The sequence below is a fragment of the Delphinapterus leucas genome, chromosome 4 (genome assembly GCF_059928025.1).
Source record: "Delphinapterus leucas isolate spDelLeu-1000000601 "Yukka" chromosome 4, BTC_Dleu_Yukka2, whole genome shotgun sequence".
NCBI lineage: Eukaryota > Metazoa > Chordata > Mammalia > Artiodactyla > Monodontidae > Delphinapterus > Delphinapterus leucas.
This window is the reverse complement of record NC_143132.1, coordinates 73,246,151-73,270,416: the sequence shown is the minus strand read 5'-3', so window position 1 is coordinate 73,270,416 and position 24,266 is coordinate 73,246,151. Positions and strand designations below refer to the sequence as shown.

At 37.6% G+C, this 24,266-nt stretch overlaps 1 protein-coding gene and 1 pseudogene across 3 annotated transcripts in view; one reads left to right on the top strand and one right to left on the bottom strand.

The window, feature by feature from the left end:
* The window catches only part of ACAP2 (ArfGAP with coiled-coil, ankyrin repeat and PH domains 2), a 178,568-nt gene that overhangs the window by 130,251 nt on the left and 24,051 nt on the right, over window positions 1-24,266 (bottom strand). The window lies entirely within an intron of this gene.
* LOC111172438 (large ribosomal subunit protein eL21 pseudogene) lies at window positions 22,129-22,685 on the top strand (annotated as a pseudogene).

The window sequence follows — 24,266 nt, the reverse complement described above, 5'->3', positions numbered from 1 at the left end:
TAATGAATTAAGAGTCCATCCTACTTCAGTATGACCTCATCTTAACTTAATTACATCTGCTATGACCCTATTTCCAAATAAAGTCACATTCTGGGATACTGGAGTTAGGACTACAACATGTCTTCTGGGGGACACAGTTCAACCCATAACAGATACTTCTGGGTAAGACAAATTGCCAAAGAGTGACAGAAAGGTCCAATCTAGGTGAATTATATAACAATTTCAAGAACAAATAATTTGAAGAGCAAATTATACCAGAGCATGTAGAAGTGGCTACTTATTGGGTTGGGGTTTTTTTTCCACTTAAGAAAGTCAATATAAGGCTTCCCTGGTGGCGCAGTGGTTAAGAATCCGCCTGCCAATGCAGGGGACACGGGTTCGAGCCCTAATCTGGGAACATCCCACATGCCGCGGAGCAACTAAGCCTGTGCACCACAACTACTGAGCCTGTGCTCTAGCGCCCGCAAGCCACAACTACTGAAGCCCACACGCCTACAGCCCGTGCTCCGCAACAAGAGAAGCCACTGCAATGAGAAGCCCGCACACCACAACGAAGAGCAGCCCCCGCTCGCTGCAACTAGAGGAAGCCTGCACACAGCAACGAAGACCCAATGCAGCCAAAAATAAATTAATTAAATAATTTTTTTTAAAAAGTCAATATAACACTATAGTAGTCCCCACTTCAGTTACCCACAGTCAGCCACAGTCCGAAGATGTTAAATGGAAAGTTCCACAAATAACCCATAAATTTTAAATTGCATGCCATTCTGAATAGTGCAATGAAATCTTGTGTCACCTTTCTCCGACCCGCCCACCACTGACATCATCCTGGCTTGATGATCCAGGATTACCTGAAGTAGATGATCATCTATCTCACATATAATCAGAACATCAACAGTAGCCTTGGGAATTCTCTGGTGGTCCAGTGATTAGGACTCAGCACTTTCACTGCCAGGGGCCTGGGTTCAATCCTTGGTCAGGGAACTAAGATCCCACAAGCCATGCAGCATAGCCAAAAATGAAAAAACAAAAAAAAACAGTAGCCTAACGCTTCATCACAATGCCAACTTCATTTTATCATCTCACATCATCACAAGAGGGTGAGTATATTACAATAAGATACTTTGAGAGACCACATTCACATAATTTTTATTATACTTTGTTATAAATTATTGTTAATCACTTACTATGCCTAATTTATAAGTCAAACTTTATCATAGGTATGTATGAATAGGAAAAAATGGTATATATATGGTTCAGTACCATCCTCAGTTTCAGGCATCCATCGGGGGTCTTAGAATGTATTTCCTTCTGATTAGGGGAGACTACTGTATTACCAAAACCTAAAATAGAACAACAGCTCATTATAACTTCTGAATATTAATAAAAATTCATAAATAAAATATTAATAAGACCCAGCTGTGTTTTTTAAAATTATGACCAAATGAAGCTTCCAGGACTGTAATAAAACTTAAATATTATTAGGAAATCCATTAATTTAATTTACTATGTTAACAGGTCAAAGAAGAAAAGCAACATGGTTATCTCTCTAAAGACTGAATGTTGGTATCCCTCCAAAATTGATATGCTGAAACCTTAATTTCTAATGTGTTGGTATTTGGAGGTAGGGTCTTTGGGAAGTAATGAGGGTTAGATTAGTTCACAAAGGTGATGATGGGATTAGTGTCCTAAAAAGGAGTTTAAGAGACCAGAGCTCTCTCTATACACCAGGAAGAAGGCCCTCATCAAGAACTCAACCATGCTAACACTCTGATCTTGCACTTCCAACTTCCAGAACTGTGAGAAATAAATGTTTGGTATCTAAGCCACTCAGTCGATGGCAATCTGATATGGCAGCAGTCCAAATTGACTAAAGCAGTCTCAGATGACAAAAAGGCATCTGACAAAATTAAACACCCATTCCTGATTTATAACCCTATTTATTCAAAAACAGTTACTTCTTGGGAATTCCCTGGCAGTCCAGTGGTTAGGACTCTGCACCCCAGGTTCAATCCCCGGCCAGGGAACTAAGATCCCACAAGCCACGCAGTGCAGCCAAAAAAAAAAAAAAAGTTACATCTTTAAGATACGCACACACACCACACAGAGAGAGAGAGAGAGAGATAAGAAAGCACATTTGCTTGGACTAGTCCTCCTCATTCAAAATTTAGCAATAGCTTCTAAAATTTTAAGTGTTATATCCTCTTTTACCCAAATTATTATGTTCCTTTTAGGTATTTATGCTACAGATACAATAAGGCAAATACACCAAGAATACAGAAGGAAGCTCACAGGAAAAATAAATAAACTAAAAATAAAAAACCCATCAGGGGACTGGTTATTCAAATTACCATTCACTAATTAGTACACAGCCACTTAAAAAGTATGCAGCCATTTAAAGAGGCAGATCTCTATGTACTGACAAAGAAATATGAATATTATATTAAGTGAAAAAAGCTAAGTGAAGCAGACAGAAGATGATCTGATCTCATTCATACAAGAAAAATGACTGTGTTAGCATAAATAGAGCAAAACATCTGAAAGCATATACACTAAGTTGTTAGCACTTAGAATTTACTTTAAATGTATTATTTTTCCAATTTGTATAAATTGTTTTTAAAACCTGTACAAGAAAAAATAAAGCTTCATAATTTTTTAAAAGATAGAATAAAGAAAAGGGCACTGCATATAAAAGTTTGAAGTGGTCGTGACAGCAATGTTTAGGTGGCAACAAAAGAAAAAATTAGAAGACACAAGAGGGTATAAATTAGAAGGCCTTAGCAAAGTTTACTCAAAGGCAGTGTAAAGACACTGAACACTTTTGTGTATAAAAGTAAAAATGATGAAATTAGTATCACAGGAGGACTTAATACAATATTGGGTTGGCCAAAAAGTTCATTTTGTTTTCCCATAAGGTGCTGCAGAAAAACCGAACGAACTCTTTGGCCAACCCAATAATAATAGGTAGTGTTGGGTCGGGCAGGGAACAGGTTATCTAGGGAAGAACTATAATGAGGCTGTCTACACTGGGGAGTTATTGAGGTCGGTCTGAGGTGTGACAAAATACTTGTTACTAATAATTGGGATACAAATGTTATCACATCACTTGCCTGCTAAAAAACACTTAAATGGCTATCCACTGCAATCCTGAATGCTTTACTTGTTCTAGAGAACAAGTAAACAAGAATAAGGAATGGAGTTATACATAGCCAGTGGGTAACTGTGCCTTGCCTAGAACCATTAGGTTAAAAAGACAAGAAGACTGAAATCACTGTGCTTTATTATCTGTTTACATATATTAAAGAAGAATTCCGACACTCTTAGAACAGGAGTCCTTGAATAGTCCTTGAATATAGGTTCACATCAGAACCACCTAAAAGACATTTTCCAAGTATCTATGCCTAGGTCCTATTCTCCCCCAAAGTTCTGATTCAATAGGCTTGGAGCAGAATCCAAACAAAGGTATCTTGGATAAAGCTCCCTAGGTGATTTTGATGTGCACCTCTGATCCTCTGGTTTAAAACTGTTTATTTGACTACATGGATGGTTTCTCAAATAATCAAACATTAAAATAAAATGAAAACTAACACATTGCTAATATAGAGGGCAAAGGCCTTGACATTAAGTCATCTGTTAACTATCTTACAATCAAACTCTCCCTCCATAACACTGTCATATTTTTACTTCAATGACTGCAACTAGCACCTGTGGTCAGAATACAGCTGGCTGGATTCAAATCAAGAGATGCCATTGGGCTTCCCAGGTGGCGCAGTGGTTGAGAGTCCGCCTGCCGATGCAGGGGACACGGGTTCATGCCCTGGTCCGGGAGGATCCCACATGCCGCAGAGCAGCTGGGCCCATGAGCCATGGCCGCTGAGCCTGGGCGTCTGGAGCCTGTGCTCCTCAACGGGAGAGGCCACAACAGTGAGAGGCCCGCGTACCGCAAAAAAAAGAGAATGCCATTGTTTACATCTCTTGGAATCATAGTAAAGCAGCACTAGTAATGTATTAGTGCTGTAATTATAGGAAAGATTACACACAATTTACACAATAGCTGATAAGCAAGAAATCTCCACAATAGTGTTCTACAATTGTGAGTTTGAATTAAACAGTTTTGTAATTTGTACAGACTTTTTCTATTGTCATAGCTAGCTTTCTGCCATACTTAAAAGATCACAGTTTTTAAATAAATACTGTAAGAGCAGGATTACTTCTTAATACCTTCAAACATTGGATTCTCTTCAAGAGATTCAGAAACATAATTATTTTTGCTAAGAATTATTTTTCTAACCAAATGTTTTAAAATGTTTCTTTGGTGTATTTATTTGATACTATTAAAGAACTCCTATGGAAAGTAACAGAAGTTTTAGATACCAGTCAACTTTCACATACAACTTACTTTCTAATTCATTTTTCAAGTCAAAAATGAGGTGTCAGTGGTTATGTCTTTTTTACCTCTTATGAAATTAATCAAACACATAAAAATAGACATTAGTATATGATGTACTCCCACATACCCATCACCTGGTTTCAACAATTATGAAAACTTTGCCATTCTTGTTTCATGTAATCCTATTCTACTTTTTTGCTGATGTACTTTAAAGAAAACACCAGCTGTTATATTCTTTAATTAAACTTTAATTGATAAGAATAGAAACTCTTTATCATTATCACACCTAACAACAGTAATTCCTTAATAGTATCTAATAACCATGTCATGTTTGACTTTCCCAGATTGTCTCAAAAATGTATTTTTTACAGTTTTGTTCAAGGCTATATCATTTTGTACCAAATGTGATACTCTATAAAATATTTTGCCTCAAAAGTTAATGTTTTATACACTATCCAAATCTGAACATGTCATAGCTCTATAAGAGCTTCCCACTATGTTTCTATGACGATGCACCAAAATTCTTAACGTGATATACAAAGTCTTGCATGTTCTGGCGCTTACCCAAATCAAGGCCTCAAGTATGACTGAAACCTCTCCTAGCTCCATAATAATCTAGTATTTTCTTAATGGTAAGTTGCCCCAGTGAGAGATAATGGACTAAAAGAATCAAAAAAGTACACTCAGCTAAAGGTAATGAAAAAGCAATCCACTGCGTGAACCCTTTTTTTTTTAACATCTTTATTAGAGTATAATTGCTTTACAATGGTGTGGAACCTTAACTGAATGCTGAACCAAAGGAAAAAAACTACTTACAAAAGACCTTACTGGCACAATTGGGAAAATTAGAACGTGTAATTACTGTTAGTGTTATAAAGGTGGTTATGAAGGAGAATGTCCTTATTTTTAGAAGATGCATTTTGAACTTTCAAATGGTTTTTTTTAAATGTACATGCTGGGGAATTCCCTGGCAGTCCCGTGGTTAGGACTCTGCGCTTTCACTGCGAGGGCCTGGGTTCAATCTCTGGTCAGGGAACTAAGTAAGATCCCACAAGCCGCGCAGCATGGCCAAAAGAAAAATTTAAAAATAAATGAATAAAATAAATAAATAAAAATGTACATGCTGTATGTGTGTGTGTGTGTGTGTGTAAGACAGAGGGAGCAAATGTGCCAAAATATTAACAACCAGAGGATCTAGATAAAGGTTAGATAGGTATTCATTGTACATCCTTTCAACATTTCAGTAAGCTTGAACATTTTTAAAATAAAAAGTTGTGGGGGGCAGAGGGGGAAGGGAAAGAACGTACTGCCTCCTTTTCCCCATAGTATCTTTTTTTTTTTTTTTTTACTAATAGCACTTATTTTTGTAAACAAAACTTCAAAACTAATGGCCAGAAAGCATACTCCTATTTCCCAGAGATAAAATACGTTAATAGTTTTCCAGACTTTTTTTTTTTCTTTTTTTTTTCTTTTTTTTTTTTTCAGACTTTTTAATAGCCCTTTTGACATACACAGTGTCATGTTACACATTCTCAATTATATTCTATATTCCACGTTTTCTTTTCACGTCATGTATCATGGACATTATCCCCATAAATTGAGATCTATTTCTCATTCTTTTATGAAATGCAGAATAAAACAGTGGTTTACATAGATAGAGCAAGCACTGGCAAATTTTCCATATAGAGCCAGATAGTAAATATTAAGCTTTGAGAGCCATACAGTCCCTGTTCCAACTACTCAATTCTGCTGCTGTAGCAAAAAAGTCATTGATAATATGTAAATAAATAAGCATGGATGTGTTCCAATAAAACTTTATTTAGGAACAGAAATTTAAATTTTGTATAATTTTCATTGTGTCATAAAATTATCTTCTGGGTTTTTTTCAACTTTTAAAGATACAAAAACATAGTTCACAAGTAGAAATGATAACATAATCTGCAGGGACCAATGGAGAAAAATAAATGAGGCCTCTTGTTTAACAATTACGAATTTCAAAATAGTGACAGAGCATTAAACCAAGCACAGGGCCCTTCTAAGAGTGAGGCCCTACATGACTGCACAAGTTATATAAAGCACATAGAATGGTCCTAGTAAATATAAAGCACTTTTTAAGTGTTAGTTATCATTATATTTTAATAGCTAAACAGTATTCTACTTAACCAATATTCTACTTGCACAATTTTTCTTATAAATAATGTGATAAATTTACCTGAAAAATATCCTTGTTCATATAACTTTGCACACTTTTCCTATTATTCCTTAGGAGAAATTCCTAGATGGAAAAATGCTAAATCAAAGCATATGCATTTTAAAATTCTGAGATATTTTACTACTTTGTCCTTCACAAAAGCTCTACCAAACCACACGCTTTCCAACAGTATGAGGACTGTTTCCCTATACCTTTCCTAGCAATGAGAACTCTTAAAACTGTCAATTTGACAGACAAAAATAGCTCACTTTAGCTTTAAACACGCAATCTTATTGCATCTTTATAATTTTCCTCATCATTATTGCCAAGGGCACTTTTGGATACAATGTGCAGCAGATTATATTTTCCAAAGATGGCCACACATGATCATTTGCAACATGACCTGGCCATTCCCCCATCAAGATGCAGAGTCTATTTCTCCACTCCCTTGAATCTGGGTGACTCCTGTGACCGCCCTAACAGAATACAGTGGAAATGATGCTGAACCTGTTCCAGGCTTAGCCCTTAATCGGCCTGGTAGCTTAAATGGCCTCAAGAATGAGATGACATGTGAAGAGACGGCAGAAGGACCATGAAGCACAGGGGCGTCAGACATGTGAATAAAGAAGCCACGTTGGAAGTGGATGGTCCAGCCTCAGCCACCCAGTTTTCATAACATGGATCAGAGATGAACCTTCCAGCCAAGACCTTTTCAAACTCCTGACCCACAAATCATGAGCAAAAAAAAATGGTTGTTTTAAGTCACTAAATTTTAGGTTGGTTTGTTACAGAGCAGTAGATAACCAGAACATGATTTAAAGTAAAAACTGATTAAAAAATTTTTTTTAATTTTTGAATATTATTTTATTTTTTATACAGCAGGTTCTTATTAGTCATCAATTTTATACACATCAGTGTATACATGTCAATCCCAATCGCCCAATTCATCACATGACCACCACCACCCCCCACCGCTTTCCCCACTTGCTGTCCATATGTTTGTTCTCTACATCTGTGTCTCATTTTCTGCCCTGCAAACTGGTTCATCTGTACTATCTATTTTTCTAGGTTCCACATACACGCGTTAATATACGATATTTGTTTTTCTCTTTCTGACTTACTTCACTCTGTATGACAGTCTCCAGATCCATCCACGTCTCTACAAATGATCCAAGTTCATTCCTTTTTACGGCTGAGTAATATTCCATTGTTATGTATGTACCATATCTTCTTTATCCATTCATCTGTCAATGGACTTTTAGGTTGCTTCCATGACCTGGCTATTGTAAATAGTGCTGCAATGAAAACTGGGGTGCACGTGTCTTTCTGAATTATGGTTTTCTCTGGGTATATGCCCAGTAGTGGGATTGCTGGATCATATGGTAAGTCTATTTTTAGTTTTCTAAGGAACCTCCATACTGTTCTCCATAGTGGCTGTATCAATTTACATTCCCACCAACAGAGCAAGAGGGTTCCCTTTTCTCCACACACTCTCCAGCATTTGTTGTTTGTAGATTTTCTGATGATGCCCATTCTAACTGGTGTGAGGTGATTCCTCACTGTAGTTTTGATTTGCATTTCTCTAATAATTAGTGATGTTGAGCAGCTTTTCATGTGCCTCTTGGCCATCTGTATGTCTTCCTTGGAGAGATGTCTTAGGTCTTCTGCCCATTTTTGGATTGGGTTGTTTGCTTTTTTAATATTGAGCTGCATGAGCTGTTTATATATTTTGGAGATTAATCCTTTGTCCGTTGATTCATTTGCAAATATTTTCTCCCATTCTGAGGGTTGTCTTTTCGTCTTGTTTATGGTTTCCTTTGCTGTCTGATAAAAATTTTAAGATCATATATCCCCAAGTCAACATGCACTTCAAAGGTTATCTTAAAGAAACATACTTACTCCAATGATTTCATGATTACTAAGAGCATCTTAAGAACAACTATTTTATAATCGCTTAAGGAGCCTTAATATTTATCTCATTCTGAATCAGGTTGTCAAGGAACAACAGTTTCCAAAAGACTGTTATAGATATTCTAACTAGATAGTCAGCTGAAAAATTAAGGGTTTATCAAGGAGACAAAATAATGTTATTTTAGGGAACTCACTGGTGGTCCAGTAGTTAGGACTCCGCGCTTTCACTGCCGAGAGCCCAAAGTCTCTCAAGGTGGAAGCAGAAAATTTTTTTAAAAACTGAAAAAAATAAAAAAGAATATGATATGTAAAATTTTTTCTATACAACTACAATAAGCATTAATTCTCTGAATAGTTCAGTTTGTGAAATTAACTATTTCCTTATAAACCCCAAATATAAATATTCTGGTAGCCTAGAAACAGACTAGGCTCTCTAGAATTATAACAACTACCCAAGAGGATCTAAAGATTTTGGTTTGATTTAATTACTATGTAGTGAAGGAAAAGTTACACAAGCCCTAGCAGCTGTCATGTATTACTTATAGTTTTTCAAATTCATCAATAGTACAATAACAGAAAGATTTCTAAACTAAAAATAGTATGTTATGTGAAAATGGAGAATGTATGACTATCTTATGAACATAATTTTTGGCAATAAAAGTCTGTAGCCTAACTTGTGCACAAAGTATTATGCTGAGAGTGAAAGGAAATGAAGACAGTGGTGGTCTCTGTACCAAAGAGTTTATAATCTAAAAGGGAGTAAGAGATGAGATCATATCAGTTTGTAAAGTAAAATTACAAAAGGCTACACTTCTGTGCCGATTCTACTTAACAGCACCACCTGGGTGTCTACTAGGTATCTCAAACTTAACAGGTACAAAAATAGAACTCTTTATTTTTTACCCAAAACCTGTTCTTCCCTTGCCTTCCCCTTAGCAGCAAACAATACCTCTATCTGCCCAGTTGCTAAAGGTAAAAATGTCATTTTTTATTCTTGTTCCTGACAAGCAATTCAACAGCAATTCTGTTTGATTCTACCACAAAAATTATCTCTACTATCTCCCCGAGTCATCTCTTGCCTGGCCTAGCCTGATAAGGAAGCCATTGCAGGAAACTAGTTAACTGTTCTCCCCACATTCACCCTTGCCCCTCTACAACCCATTTTCCGAACAGTACTCAAAATATTTTAAAAATATAATCCTTATCATCTCTCACCACTGCTTTCTAATGGCTTCCTATTGCACTAATCACAAAATCCAAACTTCTTACAATGGATGACTTACAAGGCCTAACATGATCTGATCCCTGTTTCTCTCTCTCACCTCCTACCATTGTTCCTCTTGCTCACTTGCTCCAGCCCACGCTGGTCTCTTTTAGTTCCTTGAAGATAATGCTCCTTCCCATTTCAAGGCTTTTGATTCAGAAGCCTCTCTTCCCCCTAGTTCCCAATCCATGGTACCAGAGATCAACCGGAAGATGACCAACTATCATGGGCCTCCTGATGGAAATGAAACATCACCACTTACAAGTATTCTTGCTAAAATTGTTTAAACTGAGTCTATCCAGAGGGAACAACCAGACAAGTTCAGAATGTGGGAAATTGTACAAGATAATTTGTCTACCCTCAAAAAAGTAACATGAAATTATTAGTTATCATATTATCTATAATCCAGAAAAGTGGGGGAATCATCACTTTGAAAACAGGAATAAGCAATAAGCGTTATGCTGTAACATCTTGATAGAACATATAATACAACCATTTTCTTTAAATCATAAAACCTTCCTAGCAACAGTGAAAATTTATAACATGCTACTAAATAAAAAATAGCACAGCTGGGGCTTCCCTGGTGGCGCAGTGGTTGAGAGTCCGCCTGCTGATGCAGGGGACGCAGATTCATGCCCCGGTCTGGGAAGATCCCACATGCCGCGGAGCGGCTGGGCCCATGAGCCATGGCCACTGAGCCTGCGCGTCCAGAGCCTGTGTTCCGCAACGGGAGAAGCCACAACAGTGAGAGGTCCGCGTACCACAAAAAAAAAAAAAAAAAAAAATAGCACAGCTACCAAAACTTTGCACTATGATTTTAAGATGGTAACGTGTAAACTAACAAACACAAATGAGACTTTTGGCAAAATTTCAACCCGGATGAGATGAGACTTAAGTTGCAATGAGGTTAATAAACTCTGCATGTGAGACAGAGGTGAGACTTTAGGAGTCAGAGGGTGGAATGTGGTAGACAGAATAATGGCCTCCCAATGATGCCAACATCCTAATCCCCAGAACCTGTGAAGATGTTAGGTTACACTGTTTGGGTGAATTAAAGCAGCAGATAGAATTAAGGTTGATAATCATCTGACCTTGAGATGAGGAAATTATCCTGGAATTATCTGGGTAAGTCCAATGTTACCACAGAGTCCTTATAAGGGAAAGAGGGAGACAGAGAGTGTCACAGTCATTGCTGACTTTGAAGATAGAAGGGAGCCATGAATCAAGAAATATGGGCAGCCCTTTGAAACTAAAAAAGTCAAAAAATAAAGATTCTGGGACCTCCCTGGTGGCACAGTGGTTAAGAATCTGCCTGCCAATGCAGGGGACACAGGTTCGAGCCCTGGTCTGGGAAGGTCCCACATGCCGTGGAGCAACTAAGCGCACAAGCCACAACTACTAAGCCTGTGCTCTAGACCCGCAAGCCACAACTACTGAGCCCACGTGCCACAACTACTGATGCCCGCGCACCTAGAGCCCATGCTCCGCAACAAGAGAAGCCACCACAATGAGAAGCCGGCGCACCGCAACGAAGAATGGCTCCCGCTCACTGCAACTAGAGAAAGCCCGCGTGCAGCAACGAAGACCCAACACAGCCAAAAATAAATAACTAAATAAATTTTTTTAAATAAATAAATAAATAAAATAAAGATTATTCCCTAGACCGTCTAGAAAGAAATGCAGTCCTGCCAACACCTTGATTTTAGCTAAATGAGACCTGTATCGAAACTCTGACCCTCAGAACTGTAAAATAATAAATTTGTGTTGTTTTAAGCCACTATATTTGGGATAATTTGTTATAGCAGCAATAGGAAACTGACAAAGCTTATTCAGTGACTGCACTAGGATGATCATCTGCCACACTGCCTACCTAACAAAGGAAAGAATTCACCCTCTCTGGAGAAAGATAATATCTTCCAGAGCATCGACAGTTTTTCAAATACGATGTATAGCATGAAGTTAAAAACTGGGCCCACCAAAAGAAAGAACTAAATAACAACAAAAAGAAAACACAAAACAAATAGATATAGACCGACAGATGACCTAGATATTGGTTTTATTAGTGACTTAAAAGTGGCAATAATTAATATATTCATGAAACTAGAGAAAAACCTGCAAGAAACAGAAGAAAAGTTAGTGATTTTCACCAAAGAATAAGAATCTATAAAAAAGAAAATCAAATGAACTTTCCAAAAGTGAAAAGATACAACTGAAAACTCCACAGACAGGTTTAACAGCAGTTCATACACAGCAGAAGATGAGGGAATACAGATGAATAAAAATATCCTATTTCTCTATGAAGAATATTTCAAAAAAGAACAAGAGACATGTAAGACACAGCAAAAAAATTCTAACGTATGTGGGACTGAGTCCCAGAAGAAGTGAAGCAGAGGCAACATTTGGAGAGATAATAGCCAGGAATTTTACAAATGGATAAAAGATTCTCTACAAACCCCATGTATTGAAGAAACCCTACAAGCCCCAAGCAGGATGAATATGAAAGAAACCACACCTACACATCATGGTAAAACTGCCTGAAAACCAGTCAAAGAAAAAAATCTTAAAAGCAGCCAGAGGAAAACAGACTCATTATGCTCCAAAGAGCAACAATAAGACAAACAAACTTGTAACGTAAGTGATAAAAACATAAAAAACATAAACAAAAGACAATGAAATGACATTGTGCTTTAAGAAAAAAGCCAACCTACTATTCTATGCTTTGGGAAAATAGCCTTCTAACATCAAAGAAAAACAAAGGCTTTTTCAGACAAACAGAGATGGCTCTTAGCCAGCCCATAAAACCTGAAAGAAATGCCAAAAGAGGTCTTCAAATTAAATGGTAAGTGTGCTAGGAAGTATCTTAATTCATTTTATTCATATAAAACTATTACCTGACCATAACCAATAAAATCTAGTCTCTTTATTATTATATTAGTTTAAATACTTTAATTTGAAAATTCATAGAAATGGACTTTTAACTTACTATAAAGCCTCCCTTTGAACAGAAAATTGAAAATCAAAGTAAAACATTATCTCCAAGTTAAAAACTATTTTTTAAAAAAGGAAAAGTTTTGTTTATTTAAAAATGAACATGGGGAATTCCCTGGCGGTACCGTGGTTAGGACTCCGCTCTTTCACTGCCAAGGGTCTGGGTTCAATCTCTGGTCAGGGAACTAAGATCCCACAAGCCCCAAGGTGCAGCCAAAAAAAAAAAAAAACACACACACTTCTGGCTAGAACTAAAAAACTAAAATTAGTCCCATCAACTTTAATTTTATATGAGTCAACTTTAAAAGTATACACACTTGCTCACATCTTTGTCTAAAAGTGACTCTAGAATACATACAAAGTTAAATCCTTGATATTAATTGTCCTAGTGTTAGGGGAACCACTGACTAAAACTTCCCACCCTGGCCAGGCACCAATGAGTTATCTTGTGACAGGAGGTCCTGGTAAGGAATATGGAACTAACAAGCCACCGCCAACCAGAAGAATTCAGTAAAGGTCAAAAGGTGATGCCAGTCCATATGTCCTGCCAGCCTCCCAGAATCCTCCTCGCTGTAATCCATCTTGGCTGAGCGATGCATGCACCACCAGGAAGGACCCTGAGTCAGAATGATTGGCCAGAGACAACCCAGAAACTAATCCCATCACCGTAAAACCAGAGACTGCAAGCCACGTGGCAGAGCAGTCCTCCTGGGTTCCCTTACCCTCCTGCTCTCCACCTGGATGCCCGTTCCCAATAAAGTCTCTTGCTTTATGTCAGCATATGTGTCTCCTCGGACAATTCATTTCTGAGTGTTAGACAAGAGCCCACTCTCGTGCCCTGGAAGGGGTCCCCCTTCCTGCAACAGTAATGCCCATTCTCCATTGCCTGCCTTTGGTTAAACTATTTTACCACTTTTTTTACACTTCAGCACTGAACTATAACTTTTTAAGCAGTGAAAAATTTATGTTTAAATGTGAGTATGTCTGTGGCATCACAGAAAATATAAAAACTTTAAACAGAAAAACTGATTATATTTCAATAAAGAATCCTGACGGATTTCAGGTACAAATTACTACAAGATTACAATCAAGTTAATTCCTTCTATGAGAATTTCTTCATGTACTCATTTACCCAGATCTTTATAGAGGTTTAACTTGCATTGCTTCTCATCTGTCTAACCTCCAAATCCTAGATACAATTCAATGGAAACAGATTTCATGTACTCTCGAGTAAACACATACATTTCTTCATAGTAGTTTTCTTCTACAACCTCTCAGTTCACTTATCCTTTGCTCTGTCATCATTCAGGATTTAAATCCTTAAGGCACTGCGTCCTCAGTTGTTTTTTCTCCTCCTATTCTTCTTTTGCTCACTCTTCCTTCTTAAATACTCTACACATAAAATCTACATATGGCCCTTTTTAAAGACCTTTACTGCTCTCCTACAAAGTGAAGTCTGTCCACCTACTTTTATTGTTTCATCATCCACAACACAGATGATTTTCATATTTACAAGTAACATGCCTAATCCTTCATGCATTCTAGATGCTTCCAACCGATAGCTTATTATTTCCACGTGGGAATGCCTGCATCCTTAACTAAATCATCCAAGCTTCTCTTCAAGGATACAAGAGAAAGAGGAAGGGAAATTAGCATTATTAAGTGGGTACTCCCCACCTACTTCGGCGAAAAGCATTTTGAATTCTCAGTAATGCCGTACTGTTCTCACTGAGCCTAGGTAAAAGTAAGAAACCTACCCAAGGTCTCACAACGAGTAAGTGAAAAAGCAGTCAAACAGGTAATCAACCTCCAGAGCCCACATACTTGGTCCACATTCACTACCCTAAAAGAGTGTTCTCCAGTAGAAATTATGCTTTGCATACCAACAGCAGATCAAATACATCCATTTATCTCCATTTTCTCAAAAAATCCAATTAAGGGCTTCTCTGGTGGTGCAGTGATTGAGAGTCCGCCTGCCGATGCAGGGGACACAGGTTCGTGCCCCGGTCCGGGAAGATCCCACATGCCGCAGAGCGGCTGGGCCCGTGAGCCATGGCCACTGAGCCTGCGTGTCCGGAGCCTGTGCTCCGCGACGGGAGAGGCCACGACAATGAGAGGCCCGCAAAAAAAAAAAAAAAAATCCAATTAAAATGACAGAATAGTAAGGCGGGTTAATACACAGGACAAACAACAGAAGCAATAACAGTAGCAACACAATTCTGGAATCTGAAAGGCAAATAAAACAACAGTAACTCAGACCAGAAAATGCCAAAACCTAAGTCTTCAAAGTACACTTGTGAAGCCAATGTCAAGCAAGAAGATCCACAATACAGAATCCCCTAATGGTTAGAGGCATGAAGATGTCATATGTCTCAAAATACCGGGATGGAGGTGGGAGGAGGTGGGAGGGTGAAAACAGGATTAGTTGAAATCTTATACTCATAAGGAGCAACCAAACTCTTCAGATCCTCATTCCACTCCTCCAACTTGATATGACTACCCCTCCCTGACCCTGACAAAAGATGGGAGCTTTATTTTCTGTAAAGGTTTACATAATTAAATCAAACGTATTGATTAAAACTCAGTTAAAAATTCCCTATGAGAGAGAAACTCCAGTAAGAAGTCTCTACCCCACAGCCCTTCCCCAACCCCTTCCCTAGCTCAGTTCCCTGAAATTCAGCACTTATGCTCTACCTACCAGGCAGAAGATGGCTCTTTAAGGACATGTCAGATAAATAAGAAAAGACCTAAAGATACTGACATTTGGGAGTGGTCCCAATGAAAATACTGCCCTGTAGTGAAACTCACCAGTCAACAAGCTGTAACAAAATATACCATACTTTCAATAACTTTTTAAGTGCCTCATTCTTTGATGTAAACAGAGAGCCAAGGGTCAACAGAAACATATTAAGGAAAACTTCTAAAAGGAGACCAAAACAAACAAACAAACAAAAACCTTAGAGGAAAGGTAATTCAGAGAGGAAAAAAAATTGTTGACTATGACTAATTTCTTCAGACGTACAAGGAAAGCTCTTGAAGAATGGGTTGACATTAAAAAGGAATATTCACAGTAAGAAAGAATTCTTGAAAACTAGGATTAGTAAATAATTTGGATATATCATCCAGAAAGTAGAACAAAACGACAAAGAAATAGAAAAAGGGAGAAAAAAGAAAATTAGAGGATTCATTCAAAATATGAATATAAAAATAACAGGTTAAAAAAAGAGGAAAAGAAACTACCAAAGAAATAATAAGATTCCTCAGAACTAAAACACATGAGTTTTCAGATTGAAAGTACATGTCCAAGACAATAAATTAAAAAGACCCACCCAAAGGCACATCATCATGAAATTTCAGAATACCAGTAGTAAAGAAAAAATCTAAAAAAACTTTAGGGACAAAAAATGAATCAGGAAATAAAAACAGCATCACATGTCAACAACAACACTGAAAACCTGAAGAAAATAGAGCAATGCCTGCAAATTCTGAGAGAAAATCGTTTCAATCTACAAACCTACAAACATTTCCAAACAGCTAAAGTCTAGAAGGAAAAAAAAAAAAAATGCACCTTTTCAAGGGAGGGTAGTGGCAACTGCGCTCTGCAAAAATAAGTAAATAGAAAAAGCAACAACATGAAAATCAAGAACAGTAAACCCAATATATGAAGGACAGAGGGAATTTCCATATCAAAAATAAAGGGAATCAAGAAAATGAAGACAAACCATAGACTGGGGAAAAAAAATTCCAAAATACATATCTAATATAGGACTGTTCTTTAAAATATACAAAGAACTCTTAAAAACCAATAAGAAAACAAACAACCCAATTAAAAAATGGGCCAAAGACCTTAAAAGACACCTTAACAAAGAAGATATACAGATGGCAAATAAGCACATGATGGCAAATAAGCTCACATCATACGTGATCAGAGAAATGCAAATTAAAACAACGAGATACCACTACACACCTACAAGAATGGCTAAACTCGAGAATACTGACAACACCAAATGCTGGTGAGAAGGTGGAGCAACAGGAACTCTCATTGCTCTTGAGAATGCAACTGGCACAGCCACTTTGGAAGACAGTTTGGGGGGTTCTTATAAAACTAAATATACTCTGGCAATACTTACCATACAACCCAGCAATTGTGCTCCTTGGTACTTACCCAAATGAGTGGAAAACTTACGTCCACACAAAAATTTGCATACAAATGTATATAGCAGCTTTATTCATAACTGCCAAAACCTGGAAGCAACCAAGATGTCCTCTGGTAGGTGAATGCATAAATAAACTGTGGTATATTCTGACAATGATCTTGTATCCTGAGGCCTTGTTGAACTTATTAGTTCTGACTTTTGTGCATTCCTTAAGATTTTCTATGTACTAGATACAGTCAGCCCTCCATATCCTTGGATGCAGAACCTGCAGATAAAGAGGGTTGACTATACTACACCATTTTATGCAAGGAACTTGAGTATTCACATTTTTTTTTTTTTTTGCAGTACGCGGGCCTCTCACTGTTGTAGCCTCTCCAGTTGCGGAGCACAGGCCCTGGACGTACAGGCCCAGTGGCCATGGCTCACGGGCCCAGCCGCTCCACAGCATGTGGGATCCTCCTGGACTGGGGCACGAATCCGCGTCCCCTGCATCGGCAGGCGGACTCTTAACCACTGCACCACCAGGGAAGCCCAAGTATTCACATATTTTGATGTCCACGGGGGTCCTGGAAACAATCCCCATGGATACCAAGAGACAACTGTATATAATCTAAAAGTAGAGATGGATTTACTACTTCTTTTCTTATATGTATGCCTTTATTTTTCTTTCTTGCCTAATTGCTCTGGCTACAACCTCCACTACACTGCTAAACAGAAGTGGGAAGAACAGACTTTCTCTTGATCTTGGAGAAAAACTTTGTCTTTCACCATTAAGTATGATGTTAGCTGAGAGTGTTTTATACATGTCCTTTACCAGGTTGAGGAATTTTTCTATTCCTAGTTTATTATTTTCTTTTTTCTAATCTTTGAATTTTATTTATTTTTTTATACAGCAGGTTCTTATTAGTCATCAATTTTATACACATCAGTGTATACATGTCAATCCCAATCACCCAGTTCATCACTACTATTTTCATCATGAAAGTGGGCTGGATTTAGTCAAATGCTCTCTCTGTATCAAGATGATTATGTGGTTTGCATCATTTGTTCTATTAATACAGTTTACTACATTGATTGATTTTTGTACTCCTGGGATAAATCCCACTTGGTCATGATGTACAATCCTTTCTATATATTGCTATATTTGGTTTGCTAATATTTTGTTGAGGATTTTAATACCTGTATTCATAACAGATATTGGTGTGTAGTTTTCTTGTGATATCTTTGGCTTTGGTAGCAGGGTGATACTGGCCTCATAAATCACTTGGGAAGCGACACTTCCTTCCTACTGTTTCTTCGAAGAGTTTATGAAGGACTGTTGTTAATTCATCTTTAAATATTTGATAGAATTCATCAGTGAAGCCATTTTGGCCTCGGGTTTTCTTTTATTTTTTCTTTTGGGCGGCATTGGGTCTTCTTGCTGTGCGTGGGCTTTTTCTAGTTGTGGCAAGCAGGGGCTACTCCTGGTTGCAGTGCATGGGCTTCTCACTGTGGTGGCTTCTCTTGTTGCGGAGCACAGGCTCTAGACACGCAGGCTTCAGTATTTGCAGCACGTGCGCTCTAGAACACAGGCTCAGTAGTTGTAGCGCATGGGCTTAGTTGCTCTGCGGCATGTGGGACCTTCCCAGACTAGGGATCGAAACCGTGTCCCCTGCACTGGCAGGCGGATTCTTAACCACTCTGCCACCAGGGAAGTCCCTGGGCTTTTCTTTTCAGGAAGCTTTTTGATTACTAATTCAATCTCATGTCTATTCAAATTTTCTATTTCTTCTTGAGCCATTTTCAGTAGTTTGTGTCTTTCTAGGAATATATCCATTTCATCTAGCTTAACTAATTTATTGTCTGAGTATTCTTCATAGTATTGTCTCATAATCCCTCTTATTTTTGTAAGACAGCAATGATGTCCCCTCTTTCTGTCCTGAATCTAGAAATTTGAGTCTTCTCCTTTTTTTTCCTTTGTCTAGCTAAAGGCTTGTCAGCTTTGTTGATCCTTATGAATAACCAACTTCTGGTTTCACTGATTTTCTCTAGTTGTTGTACTAGTCTCCATTTTCATTTATTTCTGCTCTAGTCTTTTTTATTTCCTCCCTTTCCCTGCTTTGACATTAGTTTGCTATTCTTTTTGTAGTTTCTTAAGATGGAAGGTTAAATCACTGATTTGAGATCTTTCTTCTTTTTAATATAGGTGTTTGTAGGTATAAATTTCACTCTAAGCACTGCTTTAGCTGCATCCCATAAGTTTAGTATGTTGTATTTTTGTTTCCATTTGTCTGAAAGTATTTCCTTATTTCCTTGTGATTTCCTCTTTGATCCACTAGTTATTTAGGAATGTGTTGCTTAATTTTCAAGTATTTATAAATTTTTCAGATTTCTTTCTGTTACTGACTTCTAATTTCATTCCACTGTGGCCAAAGAACGTATTTTTCATGATTTCAATCCTTCTGAATTTACTGAAGCTTGTTTAATGCCTTAATATACAGTCCGTGCTAGAAAATGTATTCATGTGAACTGGAGAAAAATATGAATTCTGCTATTGCTGCATGAAGTGTTCTATAGATACCTATTAAATCTTTTTTTTGGTTTATAGTGTTATTCACATCTTCTATTTCCTTGTTGACCATCTGGCTAGTTGTTCTACCCATTATTGAAAGTATTTATGTCTCTACTATTGTTGGATTTTCTATTTCTCCCTTCAATTCTGTCAATTTTTGCCTCATGTATTTTGAGGCTATACTAAGTGTATATGTTTATAAGTATATGTCTTCCTGATGGATTGACTCTTTTATCATTAAAAAACGTCCTTTATCTTTAGTAATTTTTGTCATAAAGTCTATTTTATCTGATATTAGTATAGCCAGTCCAGCTCTCTTTTGGGTACTGCTTGCACTGTTTATCTTTTTCTATCCTTTTACTTTCAATCTATTTGTATCTCTGAATCTAAAGTATTTCTCTAATAAACAGCATGTAGTTGGATCATCATTGAAATTTTACATAATAAAAAGTTTTAAATAAATAAGGCCAAAATACATAGAAAGATGTAACCTCTTCTGAAATTGAAGAAGCTATTATATAGACAAAATATTCAAGAACAGCCATTAAATTTTTGGAGAAAACACAGGAAAACTTGTCCCACTGGATATCATAACAGACTATAAAATTTTACAACTAATATATTAACAATATTTGCAAGAGAACAAAAAATTACATTGGTAGAAAAGAGTAGAATCCAGAAAAAGACGCATGTTCGTATACATATATGTATATGCACGTATGTGTATAATTTTAAATCAATGGGGAAAGGATGGATTATTCAATAAAAGGTATTAGGACAAGGGCTTCCATTAGGAAGAAAATAAGAAACATTATCTCCCACACTCAAAACTAAACCCAGCTGCATTACATGAAACTAAAAATTGCTAAAAATAGAAAATATCCTATAATAATGGGAATGGGAACACTTTTCTAGGGAATACACGAATGCCAATTTTTAAACTTCTGTATTATAAAAGACACCATACACACACTTAATGCAAATTTAATTAATGCAATAAAGCCTGTGGCTCAAGAGATGGAGTAAAAGAGTGAATTCACTTCCAAGTCCACCACTTGAAAGTCCACCATTAAGAAGTCAGTTTGGGCTTCCCTGGTGGCGCAGTGGTTAAGAATCCGCCTGCCAATGCAGGGGACACGGGTTCAAGCCCTGGTCTGGGAAGATCCCACATGCCGCAGAGCAACTAAGCCCATGTGCCACAACTACTGAGCCTGCGTGCCTAGAGCCCATGCTCTGCAACAAGAGAAGCCATCACAATGAGAAGCCCGCACACTGCAACGAAGAGTAGCCCCCGCCCTCCGCAACCGTAGAAAGCCTGTACACAGCAACAAAGATCCAACGCAGCCAAAAATAAAATAAATAAAATTTAAAAAAAAAAAAGTCAGTTTAACTTCTCAAAATATCCAGTTTGGTAATTTTTAAACATTTTAAAAACAAAGATAGTAATTCCTACATCGTAATATATTTTAGTATTAAAAGAGATGGTAGCTATAAAAGCATCTAGTATAAGGTCTGGTATGTTATAAAAGCTTGTTCTTCCTTATTTCAACTTATGCTGGTACTACATTAAATGAGGAATTAGAAGCTGCAATGAGGAGTAGCTGGGTTCCTGTATTTTGGTTCATGATAAAACTATTGATATTTTATAATGCCATTCTACCACTTCTGAAATAAAAACACATTTTGCTTCATCTCTTGCCCACTGTATTTTCCATGTATATAAAGTACCAATTGTTAAAAGAGTGTATACCGGTTCTAAATATGGAAGGTAAAGAGGCAAACCAGCCAGGATTGGCACCAGCTTAAGAGCAAAACATTATATGTATGTGTGTGCACGTGCACACACTTATGTGTGCATTTATTTATTTATTTGTTCCAATGTCTTTCAACCATTAAAACCTTTCACCCTAAAACATCTTTTTAAGATTTTTATCCTAAGTTGCTGAACAAGGATCATATCTGAAATAGAATCAAACAAAAAACCTTCAGAACAGTGCAAAATAAACATTGTTAAGGATAAAAAATAAATGTACCAGATAAAGACTCAATATTTTTATATCTGAGGAATGAATTAGAGCAAAAATCTTCCACAAGTCAAAAAGCACTTGGGACTTCCCTGGTGGTCCAGTGGCACAGAATCTGCCTTCCAAAGCAGGGAACTCCGGTTCCATCCCACACGCCCCGGGACAACTAAGCCCGCCAACTGCTGAGCTCGCGTGCCTCAACGAGAGAGCCCGCGTGCTGCAAACTACAGAGCCCACGCGCTCGGGAGCCCACGCGCCACAGCTACAGAGCACGCGAGCCCTGGAGCCCACGTGCCACAGCTAGAGAGAGAAAACCCGCACGCCACAACTAGAGAGAAGCTGGTGCACCGCAAGGAAGAGCCTGCACGCCACAACAAAAGGTCCCGCGTGCCACAACTAAGACCCAAAGCAGCCAAAATATAATTTTTTTTTTTTTTTAAAAAGCACTAGCGGGGGCTTCCCTGGTGGCGCAGTGGTTGAGAGTCTGCCTGCCGATGCATGGGACACCGGTTCGTGTCCCAGTCCGGGAAGATCCCACACGCCGCGGAGCGGCTGGGCCCGTGAGCCATGGCCACTGAGCCTGCGCGTCCGGAGCCTGTGCTCCGCAACGGGAGAGGCCACAACAGTGAGAGGCCCGCGTACCGCAAAAAAAATAAAAATAAAAATAAAAAAGCACTAGCGGAACTGCCATCTTCCAGTAATTCGCCAAAATGACCAACACAAAGGGAAAGAGGAGGGGCACCCACTACATGTTCTCTAGGCCTTTTAGAAAACATGGAGTTGTTCCTTTGGCCACATACATGCGAATCTACAAGAAAGGTGATATTGTAGATATCAAGGGAATGGGCACTGTTCAAAAAGGAATGCCCCACAAATGTTACCATGGCAAAACTGGGAGAGTCTACAATGTTACCCAGCATGCTGTTTGGCATCACTGTAAACAAACAAGTTAAGGGCAAGATTCTCGCCAAGAGAATTAATGTGCGTATTGAGCATATTAAGCATTCTAAGAGCCGAGATAGCTTCCTGAAACGGGTGAAGGAAAATGATCAGAAAAAGGAGGAAGCCAAAGAGAAAGGTAACTGGGTTCAACTGAAGCGCCAGCCTGCTCCACCCAGAGAAGCACACTTTGTGAGAACCAACGGAAAGAAGCCTGAACTGTTGGAGCCCATTCCCTATGAATTCATGGCATGATGGGTGTAAAGAAAATAAAAGACCTGGACTGTAAAAAAAAAAAAAAAAAAAAAAAAGCACTAATTCAACTTTTTGTTTCAAACAAAATTTCACTTCCTGAGTGAACCATATGTTTATATAAAGGAAAAAACACAATTTTTATAAAAATTTTATAAATTTACAGTTTAGGGCCCAAACAAGTTCAAACTTCTTCAACAAATGTTGGTCAAAATGGATAATTCCCACTTTAGAAATGTACACTTAGATGCATTCACTTTCCTGCAGATTTTAAATGAACAAGATTTTGACCTTTAGGCTGGTTTTTTAAAAACTAAGAAGGGAACCCAAAATTACACAATGAAATGTGCCTTCCAATCTCAGAACAAAACAAAATGTTCACAGGAATGTAAAAGTAACCACTGCCTATTCAAATTACTAAAAACAATGTTGCAACTGCAACATCCTTCTCTCCCTATTTCAACCAGTCTTCCTGTTTCCTTACCAATTTAATAGGAAAATTAATGTCTGAAGCTTGAACACTGATGAAATTTTTCTTCAGCAAGAGCTGCCATTTACATTGATTCTACAACATTCAAGGCAGTTATGTCCACATACCAGACTTTAACGCCACAAGATTCATTTGTGAAGGATAATAAAAATAGGAATTAGATTTAAAGCAGCACAACAGATCAGGACACTACAAGGAATAAATAGTACAGCTGCCTTGCTCTCAAAAAAACAAGCCCAGCCACCACAAATCTTCTCTTTTGATACAAACACTTCAATATATCACTCATAAAGTGCACAATGCTTTTAAAAGTTTCACTTATACATAAGGCATGTGAATAAAAAGACTTCTGAAACATTATTTTCAAATGCTATAGAAACCTACACAGTAATGGGATTATAGGAAAACTGTAAAAATTAGAAGTGTGAATGATGAGACTTTTATTTCCTGGCATTCTTGCCTCTATTGCAAATTTAATCTAGTCTCACAAATGTATACAAGATATTAGAGTTCTCTGAATCTTGGTTTGTCTTCCCAATTTGCAGCCAACAGCAACTGGAATACCGGAAACAACTCTAGAAAATCCCTAACATCCTAATTAATATAGAATAGAAATTACATTCAAGTCTAACAAACGTTCACTATAATATTCCATATGACTTAATCAGTATCTTTTCCTCTTATTTTATATTCAATGATTCTTTTATTTTAAAAACAAAGACAGCATATGGTTTGTGACCAACACCAGGGATTAGAAGCATTTCCAAATCATTTCTCTCACCTTTTTTTTTTTTAATGAAATTTAAACTGTGAAACAAACTGAGCACAAAGCCACATTCTCTAGGTAAAAAGTGCCGTGATTACCTCGTTACCCAGTAATATTAACAACAATTTCACCAAAAAAGTAGAACTTTTTAAGGTACACTTTAAAAATTACTTCCTTTGCCACACAGTCCTGGAATCTAACTTGCAAAGCTGTCCTAAACAATCCATTTGTATCTCCTCTGAGTCCATCAAATCACGCACAATGTAAGTTTTAAAAACTAATACCAACAACAACAATCAAATCAGGTGTACGTTTTTACAAGCAATAGCCCAAAGCTCCAAAT